This window comes from Sceloporus occidentalis, unplaced genomic scaffold (assembly GCF_023333645.1).
Source record: "Sceloporus occidentalis isolate IW3139 unplaced genomic scaffold, rSceOcc1.0.p SCAF_5, whole genome shotgun sequence".
Classification (NCBI taxonomy): domain Eukaryota; kingdom Metazoa; phylum Chordata; class Lepidosauria; order Squamata; family Phrynosomatidae; genus Sceloporus; species Sceloporus occidentalis.
In genome coordinates this window covers 147,517,371-147,524,438 of record NW_028316985.1, presented here as the reverse complement: position 1 = coordinate 147,524,438, position 7,068 = coordinate 147,517,371, and positions in this window count along the sequence as shown.

Here is a 7,068-nt window from a genome sequence, read left to right as displayed (position 1 = left end):
CACAAAATTAAATGATAACTAAAGTGCTGAAAATAGGGTCCTATACAGTTTCTAGGTTATTTTCTGGAGCTGGCTACAGGGAACATACAACAGCCTCACTGTAGCAGTTCCCTTGGGTGCTGATTCATTTTTTTGGGTACAATGCAAAGTGCTGTTTGTGATGTAGAAAGCCCTATGTGGCTTGGTTCCAGGAGATATTGAGGATTGTGTCTCTCTACATGAGCCTGCCCAAGCTCTAAATTATTTTGGGCAGGCTATTGTTTCAGTCCCATAGCCTTGGTGGATGCAAGAAGAAGGCCTTCTCAGTGAATTCTCTCAGGACTTTATCACATGGGGGATGGGATGTCATTGTCCCGTCCCTCTCTCATGCGATTGCAGGAATTATTTTCACACTAAATTGTGCTTATGCGGACATTATCCCATCCAGAAAGCACAAGTGAAAGTGATCACTTGAAAGACTTTCTCACTACAGCACATGAATTAAGTGGAATTGCCTCCTCATATCCCATCATTTGGTATTATCGGAACAACCTGTTAAGGCAGTTCCACTTCACTGATGGGATAAGACAGGATCAGCATGATGTAGTGACAAAGCCTTTCACACAATCACTTTCACTTGTACTTTAGGTCTTCTACTGGAGATTCATGAGCCTTAAGCCCATATTGTAAGGGCTTCTTTTATCCACCTAGCCCCATTTTAATGAATGGCCAATCTTTTTTTTTTTTTTTTTTTTTTTGTCACAATTTTGTCATAAATTTTGTAATTCCCTTTCCCCTTGATGCATAACATAATTTTATGAATTGTTCCTTTGCACATAGGAATTGTTGTCTAGTCATCTGGATATGGTTGTGCTGCACCAAATGTATTCCCTTTTAGCACTGTCTTCAAATATGGATAAAATTACCCATAGACTAAAATGGAGAAAATATCTGATACCATAACTCCTTTACAACTACTCTGTAAGGCAGGGAAAAGTATAGCTGCTGAATTTTTAAAGTCTTTCATTCTGGAGCAGGCATCAATCCCAGCAATCAAATGGCAATACAATAAAACTTAACTGCATATTTAATACACAGTTATATGCATGAAAATGGGTCCAGTCAGGGTCAGAACGAGGGCTTCATCCATCTGTTGATCCAGAGAATTATATTATTCCATCCTTTGATTAGAAATTGCAAGGACTATTACTTGAACATGGCTATTTCATTACAACCTATATATTTACTTTAGAATAATTTTAATTTTCAGTTCTTGGTGTCCTTCCAAGCTTGCTTGCTTATTAGAAGAAATTTGTTTCAATGTCATAATTTAAATGGGGGATCAAAGGGAGAATAGAGCTGAGATAGATTCCTCTTGTGATGTAATTATTATGAGAAGTTTCCCATAGTAATACAAGGTGCTTACATAGTGCACAAATGAGCAATTTGTTTCCCTGATAAACAGTGTTGTAGTTTGTAGTGCTACATGCAGAATAAATATATCAGTAACACTTTGTCTGCCTTAGGAGGCAACATGGATCATGCCTTAATATTTTCTGAATCCCCCCCCCCCCCCCCGCTACAGTTAAATATTGTCATGCATACATGAATATTTGGTGGAATCTAAATTACAGATTAGGATGTGAAGCATGCATATCTCCATATCCATCATCTAGAAGGCTGCATGCTTCCCACCCCTGCCATATAGATTAATATTACAGGTGAACACATCACATTTTTAACACTTTTGGTGCTCATTGTCCAACATCCATGTTGAAGCCAGTAATTGAGTTCTTGTCAAAAGAGCTAAATTGATTATATTTCCCAAAAGCATTTTAAGCCACATGTCCATGGCTGCTCTGCTTTATTTATTTGTTTGTTTGTTTATTTGTTTATTTATTTGTTTGTTTTCATGTCCATCAAGCATGTGGACACATGCATGTCCACAGATCCAACCAAGTAGATAATGATATCTAGTTATGCGCACAAGTTCATTTTTAAAAATGGCAATCTAGTTGTTTGAACTCCTCAGAATCTCTTGGGAATCAGCACTTCCAGGCAGGAATGGCCATGTGTCCAATGGCCCCTTTCTGCCCAGCCCCACCACCAAAGGTTCATCCCTCTGCTGCCAATGAGAATCTACCAGCCACACAACTGCTCATCCAAATTGTCCTGGAAAACTGGGATTCTTTTTTCTGCACATTAAAGCCCTCAGGCTTCTCAAGAAAACCACACCTGCCACGAATAGGACAGAATATTGTGTGACCAAATCGACACCAACTGGGAATGAGTGAGAGATGTTTTTTAAAATAGCATAGACAAGCCCCATGAAAGAACTGAGGACAATGCCAGAAAAAAAAGCAATGCAATAAAATTTCCTTTTCCATTAGCAACCATGAAATAACTTCATTTGCAATACAGGGCTATTTCCATCCAACACAGTGGGGTGGCTTCTGCCTCAATGTATTTTGCACATGAATGAAGATAACACCACAGTACATATCTTTGCACATTATCAGTACCAGAGTTTATTCATACTGGCTTTTTGTAAAGGAAACAACAAGCCAAAAATAGGCAGACTTTCATTTAATTTAAAACTAAAAACATTGTGTACATCATGTAAAGCAAGGTATGATGTAATCATCATATAAAAGATACCCCATTTCATGTTTGTCACATTTCGTATGTATATTATGTGAAATATTTATCAGGACCAAAGTTTGAAAAAGGCTGAAGGGAAATCTCTCCATAAAAGATTCTAACTCTATTATAAACACACTTTTCAAACTGAAAACATCCAGGGATAGCCATGTTGGCCATATAGCAACCCAATAACATAAAAAATCCACCAAACTGTGATACAATAAAGGTATCACTGTTCTGTTTATTGGTGTTTTTGATGTTACTGGATTTTGAAACTGAGTTTGTGGAGGGATGTCATATAAACTCACATCAATATCCAGAGCTAACCAAAAACAAGATCTTAAAATGCTTTGAGTTTCCTATTCAGAAGTGATTATCTTAATTGATATTTGATATGTGCATTTTAATGTGTTTTGATTTTTTTAAAATAATATTTTTATCTATGGTACACACCTTGACAATAAGATTAAATTGAAGAACTGGTACACATATTGATTAGAGGAGGAGGAGATGGAGAAGAGGAAGAGAAGAAAAGATGAAATATTAATACAGTAGTTATTTATATGACACTTGAGTATGTGCATAGTACCTTACAATCCTTGGGTAATACCAAACCTGAAAAAACTCTCACTGGGCCCATACAGACAGGCCAAAATAAAGCTGCTCCGGGTCTCTTTGGAGGTATGCTCTTTAAATGACACACATATCATAAAAGGCCAGAAGCTGCGCTAAAGCTGTGCTCCAGTCCTTAGGACTGGAGCATGGCTTTGGCGTGGCTTCACGCCTTTTAGGATGCATGCATCATTTAAATAGCATTCCCCCAGAGACCCGAAGCAGCTTTATTTTGGCTTGTCTGTATGGGCCCACTGTATCATTTTACAGATAGGAAACTGAGGCAGAGAGAAACAGATCTTTTCTTATCAATACATCATACAGGTTCACATATAGGTTGACAAAGGAAATGGGGCTCTTTCAAGTATCTACATAGCCGGTGGTTGTAAAGTATCCCATAATACAGATTTAAGATCAGCTATATTCAACCATTAATAGGCTGCATCCGCATTGCATAAATAATCCAGTTTGACATCACTTTAACTGTCATGGCTCAGTGCTATGGAATTCTGGGAAGTGTAGTTTGATGTAGTACCAGATGTGTCCCTCTCTTACTGAGATCTCCTGCTTACAATGTTGCTCATATTCCTAATAAAAGATATTGCCTAACTTTGGCTTTTTAATTTTTTTCTTCTAGATCATTGCAACTTAATTTTATATGGGACTTATAATAGTGTTCATTACTATTTTTTAATGTTGGTTTCAGTAATCTAAGTCTTGATCTAATCAACTGTTTTCCATTAAAAATTTATCTGTATGCTTAAGCATTATCTCTCAGCAAATCCACATAGGCACAATTCAGCTATATGGTCATAAGGATGACTATTGAATGCAGGAATATTATGGATGTAGATCTGTGGAAATTAATCAGGAATAAATCTGAATTAATTTCATAGAGTGCAATCACAAATCTGCAATTTCCATGCAATTCCTATTGAAAAGGGAATGAAACAATACTTGGTGGCTCGTAGTCAAGAAACACATATCTAGAAATAGACTTCTTTCTATACACAGTTCTTAATCTAAGAAAAATCTGTAGAGCTAATACTGGTAATCAAGACCAGAATTTTCAAAAATATGTAATTAATATGCTTTAGGATGACAGTTTAAAATCTAAAAACTAGTGCAAGTCAGGGGGGGGGGATTAAATCTCTATTAAAATCAGTGAGGTTTATTTCAAAAGTAAATGTCCCTTGAATCAAAGTGTAAACTGACCTATAAACTTATTTAAATGACATAAAACTGCCTATGGATGAGGAGAAGTGAGACTCAAATAGGTGTACAATACAAAAATCCATTAGTCATACATATCTAGTTATTAAAACTACTGCTATGGCCCAACCACTTTAGGAGCATGGCATTTAGATGAAGCCCCCCTCCCCCCCAAGTGGCCAGAAGCCACAGCGAGGGTGCACCAAGCCAGCAAGAACCAGCCTTTTTATGAGTGGATTTAATTTACTCCTGCTGGCTGGCAGATTGGGACCGTGACAACGGCTTGCTTTAGGGGCAAATGATGCGGTCACCACGGTCCTAGATGGATAGGGTCCGAAGTGACCAGAGGCCGCTCCCTCCAGACTGTCTGCTTCAGCCCTATGTAACTCTGCCCATTGACTATTTTGCAATTATGTTCTGCACAGTCCTATGCTAAAGTGAGACAAGTATAGTTCTCCAGATGTGTCCCATCAGCCCTAGCCACCAGATCCAGTGCTGAAGAATGCTGGAAGTTTTCATCTAAGAACATCTGAAAGGTCACTTGTTGTTCATTCCTTAACTAAGCAACAACAACAAAAATAAATGGGGGGGGGGGGAGATTTTCAGCAATTTTGCATAAGCTGTCATCTTTTTACCAAACCGCATCCTATTTTAACAGAGTAAAGACAGGGATAATATATTACATTGCTTACTGTTGGTGACACATAATTTTACATGGCTGAATCAGCAATAGTAGAAGTAATGATAGCAGCAGGTTATTCTAGCTGTGCTCAGGACCAACCCTGTGCATAAGGCAGTTGAGAATCAAAAGCACACTAGGTGATAAATGGAGATGGATAGAACACTGAAGCATTAGCTCCTCCCATCCTTATTCTTTTCATTTCTAGCAGATTTGGCTCTAAGATCTTGTCGATACAAAATATAGATCTCACTTGCTGTATTTCTGCATAGAGGTATTTAAGTCAAGATTCATACATAGCTTTTAACTAGATGATACAGTCAGAAACACTATGGGTGTGCCAAACCTGTTGTAAAGTAAGAGTGATTTAAAGCACAAGAATGGCTGGAGAGAAAGCTTTGATTGTCTGACAAGCCTTCCCACCATTCATGTCTCTCCTGGCCTGATTACTGAGACTAAAGAGATTATCGCATGGCCAAAAAAAAAGTAACTTGTCCCTTCCAGGACACAGTTACTTATGGGATGCAGTCAGGAATTATCACATTAAAAATGCCGCTGATGCCGCTGGCCTACTGCATCCCAGCTGCATTCTGGCTCCCAGCCATGCCCAGCCAGCCAATTTGCAAACATGGGAAGCTCCCATGTTTGCAAATTGGCCAGTTGAATGTGTCTGGGAGCCGGGATGCAGCCGGGATGCAGTCATCAGCGGCATTTGCGATAATTCCTGACTGCATCCCATAAGCAACTATAACCCAGAAGGGGTAAGTCACTTTATTTTTACAAGCAATAAGGTCCTAAGAGGAAGTTCAGCTAAAAGAAAAGGAAGATGGAGACAAAAGGGGAAGTTACATTGATTTTTCTAACAGTTCTGCCTCCACATAAATAATCTGTTTTATCTCCTGTGTTGCAACTATATTATGTCTGTGGCACAATCTATGTTCTAAAGTATGAGTTATATTGACTTCACACCACAGTTGAGCCCTTTGAATTTGTCTCTCTGGTACACTGTCCAATACTAAACACTTATTTTACATGAAACATTTTTTACTTTCTGGGCTTTGTACAACTATAGATTTCTTTCCAACCCGCTGTCCTTGTTTTATCACATAGTGGGTCCCTCATTAATATAGCTTTATATTATTATCATGACTCTAAATATTCATGCAATGGAATTATTAATTAGAATAACAAGTCTCCCATGTGCTTTTCTAAAAGTCATACTATTACTTTACAAATTATTCACGGCACACTGAATGTGAAACTAGCACAATTAATGAAGGAAGCAATTTCTCTAAGGACCCAAAGTCTGAGAGGGGGCCACTAATCTTACTAAAAAGTGATGTCTAAAACATTTTTAAATGTTATGCTTCAAACTACTAAACAAAATGAAATAAAAACCAAGAAACTTCAGAATACAAGAAAAAGAAACTCAACAACATGCTGCTGATATAAGAAACACCAGTTGGGACCATTGCCTGTTTCAAGCTAATACTTAGGTAAAAGATATTCAAGTGGAAGGGTGTTTGTTTTTCCAAACCTAAAGAAAAGCAATCACATTAAATGGGGGAAATGACACTTTTAAAGGCATCATTATGAGGCTGAATTCTTGGTAAATCTTGTGCATACTACCCAGTCACTCATCTGTATACAGGAGCAACTAAAGAAACCATAGAGCCTCCATCCACAGGTTGTTATCACAACATCTGGTGCAACATAAGCTCATGAAATAACTTGCAGTTTTGTTTTTATCTGGCTTGTCAGAGGAGAAGCAAGGCAAGGGTGCCAAATTTAGCAAATCGTAACTATGGTTTGTTTAGCTTCTCTCACATGCAGGAGGAGCAATCAAGCAGCATGTAACATCACACTGCTTGCAAACAATAAACCTGGGTTCCCAAGGAAATTTGGCTGAGCATGGCATGTAAACTGAGCCAAGGAAACTCCAC